The sequence below is a fragment of the Mus pahari genome, chromosome 2, assembly GCF_900095145.1.
Source record: "Mus pahari chromosome 2, PAHARI_EIJ_v1.1, whole genome shotgun sequence".
Taxonomy (NCBI): domain Eukaryota; kingdom Metazoa; phylum Chordata; class Mammalia; order Rodentia; family Muridae; genus Mus; species Mus pahari.
In genome coordinates, this window is record NC_034591.1 from 3,980,357 (window position 1) to 3,998,258 (window position 17,902).

General features: G+C 38.8%; 1 pseudogene; it reads right to left on the minus strand.

The window, feature by feature from the left end:
• The window catches only part of LOC110316110, a 105,391-nt pseudogene that overhangs the window by 43,754 nt on the left and 43,735 nt on the right, over positions 1-17,902 (minus strand).

Genomic DNA, 17,902 nt, shown 5'->3' on the forward strand with positions numbered 1-17,902 from the left:
ACCATTTGTCTGTTCTGTGCCATGTGTAGGGTATCCTTGCATTTAAAGGGATGGCACAGAGCTAGGATCATAAGATAAAAATAATGAGGCAGAATGCATCTTTGAGCTAAAAGTATTTCCCATTAAATCATGCTGGGGTGTCTTTCTCTCCTCTCTCTCCTCTCTCTCTCTCTCTCTCTCTCTCTCTCTCTCTCTCTCTCTCTCTCTCTCTGTATAAAGTTATAAACAAGAACACTACTTATTGACTGGGAAGTTAACGATAATTTCAAAATAAATATTGCACACTAATATGTTCAGTGGTACCTTGCCCTCTCCATATTATGTAAAAAGCAGAAATCATGTCTTATTCACATCAGAATAAGAGTAAAAAATTAGAGTTCTAACTGTATCTCCTTCTGAATGTAGTGAAGTAGGAAAAGTCAAAATTTCTGAAAAGAACACCTTGTGTTTGACTCATGAGATTGCATATAAACTTTGCATGGTGGTTTTTTTTTAATTAAATAAATAAAATGACTTCGGTTAGCCACCACATCCTCCTTTTGAAATGAGCATTCTGGTGCCTGTGGAGTTTGATGAATGACACCTCAGTGCTCACAGTGAACCTAGACTCAACAATGGAGCAATTTTGCCCATTTGCAATCCATACTATCAGCAGCCGTGTGATATTCAAGGGGGGAGTATAAAACATGTTTGGATATGGTAATGAATTTGATTACACCACTACCAAATTAAACCTATTTTCATTTTGATATTATAAAAACAGCAGCAGGGAGTTTGATGAGATAACTTGCTTCTACTTTATTAAGTTCCTTATGTTGCAGTCAGCTGCATGGAGTACTCCCTGGGAGTGAATGAAAAACATTTGGGTCTTGTCTCTACATTCAAAACAGTGTGAGTTCCAGTCAGGCTTTTAGAGTTTGCTTTATTCAGTCTGCCAGAGGGGAGATTAAGGAGTGTTCCCAAGTTCCTAGCCTGTTTATTGCCTTCTTTATGTGATAGGGTTTTCCTGCTACCCTCGGGCCTCCTAATAGCATACTGTGACAGATCAGTCTGTCCCATCAGGGCTGTCTTGGTTGAACAGGACAAATATCATGCAGACTTGGTGATTGTCCACATCCCTGGCCACTTTAGAGGGGAACTAAATCCTTTACAGCCCTGCTTCCTGCAGATCAGCACACATTTATGGATGCTTGGCTCCACCTCTGCCATGCTAATTAGTTAAATGCTTGCTCAGGGGCCTAGAGTTAGTGTATTTCCCAAAGCTTCTAAAACTTCAGAACTCATTCATAATGGAATGCTGGTACGAGAAGGGGGAGGGGATTATGTGAGTAAAACTGAATGAACTCGGGTAGCTCTAACAGGCTTTGTACTAGCGGAAATAAACAGGTCTCCAGACTGGACCCAGCCTAATGACAGTGCAGTGTGCAGCTTTACAGTGTCCTGGCTTCGTGTTTCTCAGCTTCCCATTTTTCTTAGTGATTTAACCTGGTTTTACAGCTGACTTACTTACTGTACATCATTTCCTAATAGTTGGCTCCTTTCCCCCTAGCTTCAGCCTTGTTGCTAAGGCACCGCACATTCCTCCCATTGGTTGAGCGGTAAAACGAATCTCTAATATGGTCATCTTCCTGAAATAGTGTCACAAGACAATCTAGGGACGCCGAAACAGCCGCAGAAAAGTGGGAGTATCCATTTACCCAAGCCAATGAAAATTCTGTGAAACAGCCCTAAGAAAATAATGCTTTGCTCAAGATGGTCCATCTCTGGATATTCCTATTAGATTTTTCATAGGACCAAATTCTAGGCCAGAAAAAAAAAAGAAAAGAAAAGAAAAGAAAGAAAAAAGGAAAAAAAATTGAAAACACCCACAGCAAAACCAAACAGAACCAAACAAAAAGACACTTCTCATTTGTTCTCTCACCAGAAAGAACAGTTTTCTCACTCGCTGCTGAGACTGTGGAAGAATCCTTGCATACATGGCTAAATATTTAAAACACAATGATATCTGTCACGGAGAAAGAATCTCCTTTTTTTTTTTTTTTCAGAGTGTCTTCTACATGTCTGAAGGTGGGACGGGCTGTACCCGGACAAGAGACACCACTGATACTGAGACCAAAAAGTGATTATGTCATAAGCTGTGCTACACAAGAATTAACTGTCTTCAGAACACTTCATTTTGCACAGTAACAGAAGACATTTGTAATTTCAGTCGCTCCTTCTCTTATTTGCTCACTTTCTTAAATCTTTTTTTTTTTTTTCTTATCGATTTTTTGAATCATAACCCTGGTTAACTCCATCTCTCTGCTGGGTCCTTTCACACCTGTGCCTGGGACCAGCCATGAGTAGAGGAAGCACTAGGTGATGCTGCTGAGCTCAGGACCATGGCTTCATCACAAACCTCAAATGGAGTACACATATCCCAAGAAATGTGCTTTTATCACAAAGCAAGATTTTAATTAATATCTCCCTGGTCACACTGCGAGTGTCTCTTCCCTGACTCCACCACTTCTACCATCACCCCCCCTACGCACACACATACGCACGCACGCACGCACAATGCACTGGCTCGCCTTCCTCTCTAGTTCCTCCACTATCATCCTTTACTTATTCCAGAACTTCACTCCATCATTTAAATGCCCCACCTTTTAAACACTCCTGCAGCTATGCCATATGCACTCATTCTCCTTTTCCTCTTTCTTCTTCCTCCATTTCTTCTCTTCCTTTAGCTCCATCTTGCTCTTCATCACTAAATAATCTCATCTTATGACTTAAGTACATCTTTATCATGACCACTTCATAGACTTTAATAGGCATATTAATCATTAAAACATTTGACTCAGGAACTCAGGAAAAGGGCCTAAGATTCTGCATTTGTTACATATTCTCAGAAGATCCCAATGCTGTTGGTCCAAAGCTCTAAATTTCATCATCTTTCATTATTTCATTCTCTATCTAAAGTACATTGTTTTAATTGACATTCAGATGTGATTCACAATCTGTATCTTCAGCTCTTAGTTGGCTTCCAAATTACATATTTTTAAGATGATTTTTTACTTTTTTTAAACTTTTGGCAGTATGGTACTTATATATAATATATTGTAAACATACTCGCTCTTCCAGTTACCTTCTATATACTCTTCTCATGACTGTTGTCACCTTTATCTTCACAATTAGTACCAATCTTACTTTCATATGTGTGTTTGTGTGTGTGTGTGTGTGTGTGTGTGTGTGTATGTCTGAGAGAGAGAGAGAGAGAGAGAGAGAGAGAGAGAGAGAGAGAGAGAGAGATCATGCATATCTCATGATACCCATTTCACCCAAGGTAAATTTTAATGTATTCATTTTATATGAATATATTTGTGTTCATGTTTAACACATCCATCTTCATGGTCATGTGAGAAAACCTGCAAATTTTTATTTAATTCAGTTTTTTAAAGCATATTGTGCAAGACAGAATAGAATGAATTTTACTGCAATATTGATATTGAGACATCTCACAAATAATTACACATAGATGTAATAGTTTTGATATATCACAATTTGCACTGCAGAAAACACAAACTGTCTCCAATAGTCCAGGCAAGGATGATGAAGGCTTAGGATGTAATCCTGCTTCCTTGTAGACATCACACCACAGAACTGCTTATTATTTTTACCATTCACCAAAGTAATTTGCATTCATCATATAAAATTTAGAAATCATTAGAAAGTATACAAAGGAAAATCAATATACCAATCATTTGTAAGTAAGTGTTGTTTTGGTTCTTTATTATAATACTTCTGTCCAGGCCATTTGTCTTCATTTTGTATAAGGAAGCTCCCGTAGTTTTCTGGAATTAAAATTGACCCTGAACTATTCTCTCAGTGGATGAGGTCATGACTTCATCATTTGAAGTCTATAGTTAAGGGGTTCAGCACATGTTCTTGAATGTCTTCCTATGGAACTTTGTCTGGATGTAACAGAATAACATCTACTGGCTAGCTTAGACTCCGTTTGATTAAAAGAACATTTGAACATATGAACATTTGAACATGTGTCTTACATTCTCTTATCTTTTGTATTTATGTATTTGAGAGAGAGCACAAGTGTGCCACAGTAGATGAGTGGAAGTGGATGTCAGAGGCTCTACTCTCCTTCCACCAGGTGAATTCCAGGGACTGAGCACAGATCAGTTGATCGCTTGGTGTCGAATTCTCTTACCTACTGAACCATCCAACTGGCCTCACTGTTTAAACCTAGAGAGCAATCAAAAGAGACGGGGCTGCTGGTGGTATCTCTGTTAGAAAAGCAGCCTGATCAAAGGTCCTAGGAGATTTCTTGGCTGGTTTTAATTCTGCCATCAAGTCTATGGTGCTATTCATAAATATTAAAAATGGAAAATTCAAGGAAGGGCATGAAAACTTCAAATAAAATCAAAGGCCTTGTGAGGATGTAGCTTTACCAGAGAGCGACTGCACAGCCTGGAGTCATAAAGAGAGCACCAGGGAACTGATTAACTAAGGCTGTAGTGACAGTAGGTTAGAAATTACGTTTTCTCTTCAAAGACAGAACATCTGATGGCTCTGCATGATACAGTGCAGTGCCATGCACCTCATGGACACTGATATAAATCCGAGCAAGCCCATTGTCATAGCACAAGTCATTGGGACCCATAGCATTTCACTAGCACATGTGAAGTGTTTCTGAGTTCTGAACTTAGTTCTCGGGGGGAAATAATTACATCACCATGGCTACTATTCAATTTGCTTTCACTTGACATCCCTAAGGCTAAACCATGTCCATGCCAAACAATAAATATTTTGGCAGGTGATGAGCAAGGGTTTATAATGGCAACAACAAAAACATCTTGTATCTAGGCAGTAGTCTACATTTTACAGACACCTTTATGTTTGTCATTTGTTCCTTATAATGGCCCTGCGAAATGAACACATTTGCAAAATATGATTGCTTTTATTTTAGAAAAGTGGAAAAGCAAAGTTCAGCTTTGCTTAGCAACCTGTGCTTTGAACTTGTCCCTGAGCTCAAAACTTAGTCATAAATAGAAATTCAGGCTCCAGCTAAGCCTGTCAGGTTCCAAGAGAATGGCTGGTTTCCTGGCAGCATGCTGTCCCTTTATAAGGGTCTTTGTAACAATTCATTTTTTATAGAAAAAAGGAGCAATTTGATCAATTGCACAATTTGGAAACTAAATGATTGTCCATAGTTTTTTTTTTTTTTCTGAAATAGAAATCTGTGTTCATTCATAACAGAGAAATTATGCAATACTTGTGACTATTTGTAGGGACAAAATCTTTTTTTCAAGGTACTCAAAATAAAACATAATTTTATACTGAAAAACATTAGCTCATTGCTTATTAAGAGTTATACTTAGTTTTTCAAGTTCATAACACCTTGATAAAGTGATCATTATGACTTATCTTTTCAGTTAGAAATTCGGGCATGAAAAAGGTAAATAGCTTGGCCCAAGCCCAAGAAGATGGCTGAACTGGGCTATAGCTCTGCTCAGGTTTGACTCAGACCTTGCTCTCTGAATGTTAACTGTTTCAACAAGCACAAGCAATACAACTGATAAAGCTGGTAAAGGGTAAAAGGAAAACTGGGCTCTGACAACCCACATTTTCAGAGTCCATTCATTAAGAGAAAATATACAATATCTTTATTTTTCAGGTACAATCATCTTTTCCCAGGAATACTAACAAAGTGTATTTTTACAAACATAATTGGTATTATATACTAACATGCCAAGTTATTGAATGCAAATTACTATGAGCTCAATGTCAGTAGCAATATGAGAAAATAAATATACCTGTAGTCCTTGGAGAGCTTCTGGAATCATGTTAACTCATCATTGGGAAGAGAGGCCCCTTGGTTTTGCAAACTTTATATGCCCCAGTACAAGGGAATGCCAGGGCCAAGAAGTGGGAGTGGGTGGGTAGGGAAGTAGGGGTAGGGTGAGGGTATAGGGAACTTTGGGGATAGCATTTGAAATGTAAATAAAGAAAATATCTAATTAAAAAAAAAAAAAACTCTAAACAAATCCAAGTCAGATTGAAACTCTGACGGACAGCCATGACTCCATCCTTGGTGGGCACTGGAATGGCTGGGGCTCCTGCCTTTTGATTCAGAAACTCTAGCAGAAGGATGGATTACCTGAACATCTGCATTTATAACAGATTTCCAGCTAATGCCAATGATTCTACCCAGGGATCGGACTTTGAGAACCATGTTAGTTAAGTCTTTACCAAATTCTAAAGTAGCATACAAGGAACATAAAAAGATTTCATTCTTGAAATATAAAGTAAAAATTATGAAGCCCGCATACTTTGTCCACAATCCAATGTACACTGATCTTTACATTTCAATCAGTCTTGACATTTCAGATAGAAAGCAGAAATCTTACCATACTCTTAAGTTTTAATCCTGTCCAAAATGCTTTACTTTTTTCTAACTAGACTTGTCATCCTAATAGCACCCAAGAAGTGAAAGTCGCTGGTTAACATCTCCTTTGCACATGAACTTTATCAGCTGTAACGGCTGAGAGAGTCACCAAGTCCCAAGCAAGTATTGTTCAACATGATCCTAAAAGAAAAAGGAAAGGAAAGAAAAATTATAAGAGATTTTTAAGTATGTGCAAGAGCTGGAGGATAATCAGTGTGATAGTCACTCGTGAAAACCATTTTGTTTCCAATTCCTCCATCATTTAACCACCGGATCCCAGAGAACCAATTAAATTCTCAATACTTTAACTTCTGTATTTGTAATGTGGAGAGGAAGTTCACCATGAGGCTTAGCTAGTGCTTCTCAATGAACCGAGATCACAGGAAGGAAGAACAAAGCTCTGTTACTTTGCATTGTGCTTTGGAACTCGAACTATAAAACAAGGGATTGCCTCCTCAGCAACTAGCTGTGCAATAAGTGTTTTCCTACTTCTTGCCAGCTCATCATCAGAACAAACGTAGAATGTGCTTGAATATTGTCAAGGACTTGTCAATTATTTCTTGCATTCCATTTCTTAATGATAGAATAATCTAAAGGCAGACAATACAAGTGCTAACTTCCAGCAAAAAGATGAGAGAACATTTTCTACATAGGGTCACAAAGTAAATACCATTTGATCATGATAATAAGGCATGTTCAAGGCAGGGCTAATCACTACACTATTATCTTTGACTCTCTGAATATAAACAGTGTTTCTCCTTCCCAGATAATCTTGTTTTATTACGTATTCAGATTTAGTCATCAAGGGGTTTTTATTAGGTAGAATTCTCTACCTATTTCCTTGCTTTTATAGATAAAAATGAGCCATTTTAAAAAAAAATAAAACCATAACCTTGCAGATCTATTTAGCTTCATGAATATAAATTATTAAATCAGGTTAGTTGGTTTATCACCCCCAACCCACACCACCCTGTTGATTTTACACTTGCTGTTTTATATGTCTGTTGGGGTGACAATGTTATTCTTTCAGTTGCACACATTGAAAACCTATTTTCAAAAGAGCTGTGGCCCAGCCATTTCGATTACCCCAAATCCTGGCCTTCTCCTTGTGAGAGGCTGCCCATCAGAAGCATGTCTCTCCCAAGTGTAGTTGGAGACACCCATTACAGTGTACTCTTACTACACATTTCATTTAGCTTCCTTATTGTAACAATGGTACTTACCTGTTTACCTTTCTCTTTCCATCTCATTTAAGACTTCCCCCCCCCCAAGTGCTTAATATAAAGAGTTCTAATCAGGACTCCTTAAAACAGAATAAAGTAAAAATAGAGAATTTCATGAGTTAAGTTATACAACTTTACAAAATGGTAGTCATTTAAGGTTTTGTTTACTTCTGGTTATAATTAAAATTTAAAGATTAAGCATCCCTTCCTCTCTAACTGAGATGACTTCTCCCTACTAATGTCCTCATAAATCAGATATTTTTAGCTATTTTAATATAATAAAGTAATTATACCTACAATAATATTAGGGAAATACAGACACTAACTAAACATAATCATTGGCTGTCGTTTTCTTTTTTTTTTTTTTAAGTGGTATTTTTATTAGGTATTTTCTTTATTTACATTTCAAATGTTATCCCCTTTCCTAGTTTCCCCTTTAAAAATCCTCTATCCTCTCCACCCTCCCCCTGCTCCCCAACCAACCCATTCCCATTCCTGGCCCTGGCATTCCCCTATACTGGGGTATAGAACCTTCATAGGACCTAGGGCCTCTCCTCCCATTTATGACTGACTAGGCCACCCCCCTGCTACATATGCAGCTAGAGCCACAAGTCCCACCATATGTTTTCTTTGATTGGTGACTGTCATTTTCTGATTCCTTCCTTTGGCTTTTCCTCCTTGCCGGGTACATTAGAAAATAAAACCAACTGGTGCTGACATGTGGAGGTTCCACTGCCATATGCTCCTCAGATTGCTTCCCCAATTGCAAGGTGAGCAATCATAGAGCTGCCTTCGCAGCACTGGAGTTTGCATTAGAGGGTTAACATGAACAGCTCTAGGAGGACACTCAGGGCAGGTCTCTGGTAAAGCTGCAACTGAAGACACCACCACTGAGTTGTTCAACCAACTGCACAGCCTTCTCTATTTTATCAATTTATCCAAGCAAGAAAAAATATTTCTCTGTGATGATGTTGTTTAATCCCCTTTCTTATAGTTTAAACGGCTTACGAAAATCTTTTTTTTTCTTTTTCCCAGAAAGCTCAAAGCTAAGATTTATGCTGTTTAGTGGCTTTAAGTCTATTTTTTCATAGTCTCAACTGTCTGAGAAGAAAGGGATGCCACTATAGCTCCTCTATGTTCTACCCAGGTTTCCTTGTAGGTCAGTGAGGCTTGTTTGCTAGAAATAAGCCTTGGCTAATCAAGCAAAATATAAAATCACCAGATATGAATGGTAGCTCAGAGAACAAAGAATAAGGGACAGAAACCAGGGTAGGTTACAAACTTGGACATAGAAACTACCATAAAAACTCAGGAACAAAGACAGTATAGCCAGAATGAATGCAAAACCTTGGGTCTCACACTTGACCTGTGGCTACATGAACCTAATCCACTCTCACCAGTATTGATGAAATAAATTAAAAACAAACAAACAAACAAACAAACAAACAAAAACAGGAAAGGGGCTGGAGAGATGGTTCAGCAGTTAAGAGCACCGACTGCTCTTCGAAAGGTCCTGAGTTCAATTCCCAGCAACCACATGGTGGCTCACAACCATCTGTAATGGGATCCGATGCCCTCGTCTGGTGTGTCTGAAGAAAGCAATGGTGTATTCATATACATTAAATAAATAAATCTTTAAAAAAAAAAGTAAAAGAAAAAAAAAGAAACCCCAGGAAATGAAATAAAGATGTTATTGAGAAGAGTAACTAATATTTACATAAATTCAGCAGTGTTTGCTGCTATACATTCTTCTTAGGTTAGTGCTCTTGTTGTTGTTGTTGCTGCTGCTGCTGCTGTTGTTTGCTTGTTTGTTTTTGTTGCTTTGGGAGGGAAGTAGGGTTTTTTTGCATTTATCTATTATGGTAATTCATTCCATAACATACTTTTATAAATGAAAAATAAATGATAAAGGCTTGAACGTAGAATTCAATACAAATTAGTATTTATTGGATATCTATATGTTCAATTAACTATGCTAACATTCTATGTAACATAGCTATGCCCACGAGGAATTGAATATCTCTATTTAGAAAGAATACAAATGCTCAAAAAATAACTTAATGATTAACCTTGAGGCCAACAGAACACTAACTATATGACCTAAGGGGCACTTAGCACAGCATTTGATAGTATAGTTTCTGGAAAGACATCTTGAGATAAAATTCCAGTATTGAAACTTAAAGATGAAGGACTTCATCAAGTTATTTAACTTTTCCAATTTATAAAAAGAGTATAATATAAGTAAAATCTCAAGACTTTTTGGACCACTACAACTTTCACCATGCTTTTATGAGATGTAACCATTTTTCAGCAAGGGCTCATGTACAAGAAGAATTGTTGTAGTTCTTGGATGTAGGAAATATTACCTTGTTTAGTTACAGTCACTATGGTACAGAATCTCTGGACACACGCTCCTTCTGCAAAGCTGTGGTAGACTCAAAGTTCTCCCGAGTTTTGTACCATTTTTTACTGTTTTGTACTATTAACTCTTCACCATACACAGAATGGAGGGGCAGTGTAAAAATCATGTAATTTCTCCAAAACAACCATTCTGAAAGAAACAATTACTGGTGTATTAGTGATGTGCATACTGACATTCACAGACACGAGGGTAAAAGAACCAAACAGCCGGGCAGTGGTGGAGCACGCCTTTAATCCCAGCACTTGGGAGGCAAAGGTAGATGGGTTTTTGAGTTCGAGGCCAGCCTGGTCTACAAAGTTAGTTCCAGGGCAGCCAGGGCTACACAGAGAAACCCTGTCTTGAAAAACAAAAACAAAAACAAAAAGAACCAAATAATTTCCCTTCAGGGACAATAGTAAAAAAAAATGGTTTGGCATTAATGCCCCAAATTTCCTTCTTGGGGATTCAATGTGTATACAATGCAATTATAACTGCCAATCATGAGGGTATTATGCATTTACCAATCTCAGAACTGACAAGTATGCTCCAAAGCTTTATGTCTTTCACCAGACTTTGTTTCTCCATAGTCAGGTTGGCATTGGGACAAATACAGTTACAGCCAAATGTGACCATGCTTTTTATTCCCCCCATAGGATCTGAAAAATTTGCCTGCAACTTTTTAGAGATGGCGTTCATGAAAACACCCTGTAAGCTGTGTTATATTTCTCAGTTGTAGGTACTGTGATTTCTCTAAACTGCATTTTAGTCAAAGGATTCTAAAGAGGATAATGTACAAAGTCAATTGAGACATTGTTAGTAAACTTTAAAGTTTGCTTTCTGCATCCAGTTGGCAAGATAATGTTTTCACTCATGCATTTAGGTCTGGCTTATGCACCATTGAAGAGTTTAAGGGAGTGAAGTTAAGCATAGACCAATTCTCTGTATAAGAGCTTGTCAGTCAGGATAAAGTTATCAGCTGCAGGGCTCAGGGACAGCTTGAGATGAGGGAACAGTCTAAACCTGAGGCTACAGAGCGCCACGGAGGTTTTCCCAAGTTCTTCTTGCCCACTTCTAACAATTCTTTTAGATCCAGTACTGAGTTATTGATCTCAGTGCCAAACCCACATAGTCATACACCAAGAGTTATTTCTAAAAGAGGTTTGTTTTGGAAAATACACTAACCCTCCATTTCATAGCTGGCAAAGAGTTAATGGAACAAAATACTAAAGAGTCCTAATCTATTCAGCTGGAAATCTACTGCATATACTTTGTGAGGGAACGATAGAATTTTAGAATGTGAGTCTAAAATTCAATTTTATGTTGAACACATGTATAAAATATTTTTATTTCTTATTTTTGTAAATTGTAACCATAGGTCTCACCATTAGCTAACTGAAGACAGAAGACAGAAAATGGCAGAAATGACAGCAGGGAATAGTAGCAGTTTGAAGTCTCAAATTTTTAAATACAGTTAGGGGACAAAACTGGAAAATAGTAAAATTCAAAGAACAGAACTACTCCTGTGCCCTGGGAATATGGCTTGTCTTGTAAACATCCCAGTTGCGAACAGGCCCCATAACTCTGATACAAGCAAGTAAGAAATCTTGGGAGGAGAAGAATGGTGAACTAGTCTTCCCCAGGGAATAGCTCACCAACTGGTTATCAAATACCAACTGGTTATCAAATACCAACTGGTTATCAAATACCAAATGGTTATCAAATACCAATTGGTTATCAAATACCAATTGGTTATCAAATACCAAATGGTTATCAAATACCAAACGGTTAACCCTAAACTCAAACATACAAGTAACATTATACAGACCAAATTGGCTGTGTTTAGGAGTACACACACACACACACACACACACACACACACAGAGTTTCATACATATATGTAGCATATGTATTATATTTATACTCTCTATATATGTATATAATAAACATAATACATAACATATAATATTATATATGGTATGTGATATATGGTAAGTAATAAGTACTAATATGTAATATATAAAGTATAATATATAGTAAAGAAAACAGTCTTAATTTTGAAAGAGAGAAAGGAATGTATATAGGAGAGTTTGAAGGGGGTAAGGAAAATCAGAAATAATATAATCATAATCTCAAAAACATTTGTAATTAAAAATGAAAAGAGAACTCTGTTTTCTGACTTACTTAGTTGATCTCAGTTGTTAGATTAAGTATTGAATAACAGACACTTCCACCACCCCTTAAAAAGTGATTAACTGTCACAGGTCAGAGGAGACCAGAAAGATGTGGCAGCTAGCAACCACAGGCAACCTGGTAAACTGGACTGTACCTTGCAACAGAAGGCTAATGGGGAAACATTACATTTAAACACATTTTGAAGCTTATTGATAGCTATAATGGCAATGTTGGGTTCTTAGTGTTGACAAATACGACGCAGTATTATACAGTAATCACTTTAGAAAACTGAAATTGGCAGGAGTTATATAATAATTCTCTACAATATCTTTGGATATTTTCTGCATGTGTAACATTATTCCAAAGTAAAGCGTATTTGAAAATGAATCAGACAAAATCATAATTAGAAAAGCACAATAACAGCGAAAATGGCTCTTGTGCTAAACAGTTTGGGGGTTAATGGGAGGAGATGTGAGACTCAGTGGACTGTAGACTGATGGCATGTCTTATTTCAGTGTGGGAACTGAGAGAATGAGGGCTCAGCAGGGGCTGGATTGGGGGGGGGAGTTTAGTGTTGGACAGGGAAGTGAAAGTGTATCTAGAACCTAAAGAGAAAGATGTGGAGCCTGTGGGCAGCTAAAAACTGGAAGATCATTCAAGGGTAGATCACTGATGGTCACAGGTCAGACCTCAGGAGACACCTCTGATTCAATGAGGAGCAAGGGCACTGGATGGGAGAAAAACTGCTGAAATCACCAGATCTGTAACAGCAAGGAGCATGCATGTCTGAGGAAGAACTGGAGGCAGACAACTGAGGATCTCCTGCAAGAGTCTCACTTAGGCAGAAGCAGTAGTTATAAGGAGAAGAGGGCACAGTTTAGGACACAGAAAGAATAAGCAACCTTGGTGATTTCACCCCAAACTGCTGGTAAGACGGAGATCACTCAACAAACAAAACCCAATGTGTTCCCAAGAGACTGAAGCCAAGGCTGGAAGGTTTTAATCACAGCAGAAGGCCATGATCCCCAAGGTTCCACCTCCATGAGGCTTGGGCTCCAGTTTTACCCAGGCCTTAAAGGAGTGGAGTCACTCCTAGAGCACAAAGCCAGAAGCAAAAAGCAAAAAGGGAGTGGGGGATGGAGAACCTGGAGGATGATAAAAGTCTGGAAGAAGTAATCACTGCCCCAAGAAGACATAAGTGGTGGGTATAGAAACCATTTTTCTCACATCAATGTCTAATTGAAATTTCCTTTAAAGTAGACTTTCTACGTTTATTCTTCTTATCATTTTGAGTATGGATCATTTGCCTGCTTGTACATCAGTGTACCACATGTGTGTTTAGTGCCTGAGGAGGTGGTGCGCCTCCAGGTGGGTTCTGGGAATCAAACCCTGGTTCTTTACAAGTGCTCTTAACCACTCAGCCAAATCTCTAGCCGCTGTAGCAAATGCTTGAATCACAGCATCAGTCTCGTACTGCCTTATGCTTTTACTACCAATGTCGGGTGTTGGTTTACATTTTGTTTTTAAATTCTCTTAGTCTTTGAATAGCTGGTAGAATGAAGGTTTTGCCTCTGAAAATATTATTGAATTGATTAAAATATAAATTTTTAATTATATTCCCTTAACACTTAAAATACTTACATTATAGTTTCTGGTATTTTGTATCTCTGCTGCCAAAATCTATATATCTTAAATACTTATTTCAATAAACTAACAACCATATGAACAAATAAAAGAGAAAAATATGAGATTCAAAATAACTATATTAATGATTCAGAAACAAAGAAAACCAGCAAGATATTTTGATTAATTTTTAGTTATTATTTTAAAGTGTATTCATGGTATATATTTTGTTTATATTCATTCTCCTGTAGCAACTTACCCCATATCATTCCTACCACCCTACCCACCCAACTCATACTATTTCTCTCTTGAAACAAAAAGAAAAGCAAAACAAACAAAACCCCCTCAAACAAAAAGCAAGCAACCGCGCACGCACGCGCGCGCGCGCGCGCGCACACACACACACACACACACACACACACACACACACACACCATGAAATCCTCCGCTCTATAATTATAGTATACACTCAGTTGGAAAAAACTAAGTTTTTCCTTTCCTAGAAGATGAGGGACCATGAAAGGCAGCCTGTTTTCTGGCCAAGCTAGGTTTAAACCCCAGAGACCCACCCAGCAGGTGATCCAGCAAGGGATGGAAGGACATTTGCCAAGCTCCCAGACACCAGGCTCCTGACTCGAGGCCTCAGCTCCATAATTCTGTGGCCATCAGTCACATAGGGCAAAACCCCAAGCCCTTGGTATTCTGCCTGGACTCCACCCCCACAGTTACCTGGCAATAGCCAGGTAGGCCTGGCCTACTATAAAAGGGGCTGTTTGCCCCCTCCTCCTTCTCTTTCTCTCTTGCCTCTCTCTCTCTTACCCTCTTGCTCCACCATTCTCTGCATTCCCTTCTCCCCTCTCTCCAAGTGGCCATTGCTGGCTTCTATTTCTCCATTCTCTACCTCTATCTGCCTTTCTCGGCATCTACTATCCTCTTAGCTCCCCTTCCCACCAACACAATAATGCCTTAAAACCATGGACTGCCTTTTCTCATAGGGACCCACCACACTGGAGCAATGGAGCAGGCCTTCCTCTAAAGAACGGAGTCTAATCACCCATAGGAGGACTCTCTGCACTCCAAGCCACGGCTTCCACCAGCCCAAGCTGCCAGAGCAAGCCAGAGACACTCTCCTCCCTTTGACAACCAGCCAGAGCTCTACTCCTGCACCTTTTCCCCTCAACCCCAGGCTAGAGCTCACCCAAGGACTGACACTCCATTCTCAGCTCTTCCATGGCATCCAGCATCATCTGTGGTGACCAAGAGTTTGAGACCCTGTCATCCTTGGCCTCTTTGCATGCCCAGGGGGACCCTAGAGCTGTCTCTTCCATGGCACCCAGCGCTATCTGTGGTGTCTGAGAGCCTGAGTCAACTCCAGCAGGTTCTCCAGGGACCTCAGGCTGTGCTTTCGCACCCACGGAGCAGGATCCTGCAGCTTCTCACAGCCTGATGCCTGCCAGGTAGCATGAGATGTGAGCAGTCAAACTTCCTGTGTGCCCATCAATGAGTCGCCTTACCCCTATGGCGAGCTGGACACGGGCCACCATTTTAACCCATACGAAGATGCAAATTGCAAATAGTTTCTTGGTTAGCAGTAGTATTGTGGGTCCATTTTCCTTTCTTAGTAGTTGAAGTTTGTCTGTTTCAACCTGTACAGGTTTTCTATGTGTTGACACAATCTCTTTGAGTGCATCTGTGTATCAGTCTCATTGTATATAAAAGGCATTTTTTCCATAGAGCTATCAACCGTCTGGTTTTTAAAATCTTTCTGCCTACTCTGCTTAGAATCCAAGGCCTTGAAAGAAGGGACTTGAGAAAGACATCCCACTTAGGATTGAGAGTTCCACATTCTCTTACTTTCTGCACGTTGTTCAGTTGTGGGTCTCTGTATTAATTCCTGTCTACTACAAGAAGAAGCTTCTCTGATGATGGTTAAGTGATGTTTTGATGTTTAAGAATAATGGTAAGGCATTAGGAGTCATTTTATTGACATGGTCTGTTAGCAGAATACTAGCAGTAGTTTTTCCTCTAGGGCCTATGACCTATCTAGTCTCAGGTTCTTGGTCATGTTACTTATGACAGGTATAGATTCCACCTCATAACGGGGACATTAAATTTTTAAAAAGTGATTGGTTACCCCCATATCTTTAGTACCACCATTCCACCAGTAGGTTACTGGTGAAGGTTGCAGGATTTGTAGGTGGGTAATATTGATGATTAGTTTATCCTCCACTGTCATACCAAGTGGCTTCCTGCAGTGTCAGTGCGAGTAGACAAGAATGAATGTTTTAGTTGGGCACCACATCACTCTCTATGTTCTGTAACATGAGCAATGTCTTCAGAAATATAGCTTATCATCAGGTTATAGAGGGCAACCAATATCCTTGCCAATATCCTATGATGTTTGAGGAAGGTTAAACAATATAAAATAACTTCAATAATTATGAAGGTTGAAACCAGAAATGTCAAGACAATTAAAAGGCAAACAAGCCAATGGAACAATATGATAAAGAGTCTGAATGGGCAATTCACAAACTATGACTCAAATGGCTAATATGTATGAAGTTATACTTTATTAACTATTCAGGAAAGTTAAAGTGAATAAAATGCCATAGTTATCTGATAAAAAAAAAAACTTAAAATTTACACAGTATTCTTCTGTACTGTCAAGTGAACCAGTAAAGCAAAAAATTAAAGTTTGATATGTTGACAACCTGAAGATATGTGTGCCCTATAAATCATGAAATTCTACCTCTATAAATACAGTATAGACAATTTCTCCAATTAGCCTAGAAAATGTATATAAGATTATTATTTTATTTTTAGGTTATAGAAAACAAATGAAATCGAATATCAACCACATGTACCAACCTGACAATAGAGAAAATGATTCAATCAAAATCCACATTGACTTAACAATTAGAAGAATTTATATGTCCAAAACCAGCATAGGAATAAGACTGAAAATTACTGATGGTACATTTTTTTCAGTATATTTCTGTACATTCTGTGTGGGAGACATCAGTGACAGAAAACTGCAAGAGCAGGTCAGAGAGTGACAAGTATCTAACTCAAATGGCTAAGTCTGTGTGCACCCCTGGAAATGAAAGAAGCAAATCAAGAAAGGTAGGAACTCACTAAATATTCAAGGTTGTTTGTTTCAATAGAGCAAATGTAGTAAATCTCAATGATATATGCACTTTTAAAATATGTATAACTTTCTGTGAGAGCAAATATCTCACAATTTTAAATATAAAAATAGTAAAACTGTAAATTTTTTAAATATTTCAGGCAGATAAATGCATGTTTCTAAACTTGTTTTAATAAGCAAACAGTAGGAAGAAAGGAGGGGGAAGGAAAGGGGGCAGGAACAGGCATGGGAGGTGACAGGAAAGAAGTACAGAGGTTCAGGAAATTGAATAGAGGTATATAGCAGTGGGGGAAGGGAAACTAGGGCTGGCCACTAGAAAGTCCCAGATGTCAGGGACCCAAGAGGTTCCCAGGACCTAATAGGGATGACATTGACTGAAATATCCCACAAAGGGTAGAGAGAACCTGTAGAGACAATATCCAGTGGATAGGCACGGCCCCTGATTGAGGGATGGGGCCACCCACCCACCTCAAAAATATTAATTTATAATTCTTCCTGTCAAAAGGAAATGCAGGGACAAAGAGTGGAGCAGAGACTGAAGGAAATGACATCTAATAACTGCCCCACCTAGGGAACCATTCCATCTGCTGTCACCAAATCTAGGCACTATTGCTGATGCCAAGAAGTGCTGGCTGACAGGAGCCTGGTATAGCTGTCTCCTGAGGCTATTCCAGAGCCTGACAAATACAGATGTAGATGCAGCCAACCATAAGACTAAGCATGGGGTCCCCAATGGAGGAGTTAGTGAAAGGCTGAAGGAGCTGAAGGGGTTTGCAACCCCACAGGAAGAACAACAATATCAACCAATCAGACCCCCAAATTCTCTGAGAGATTACACCACCGACAAAAGAGTACACATGGAGGGACCCATGGCTCCAGCTGCATATGTAGCAGAG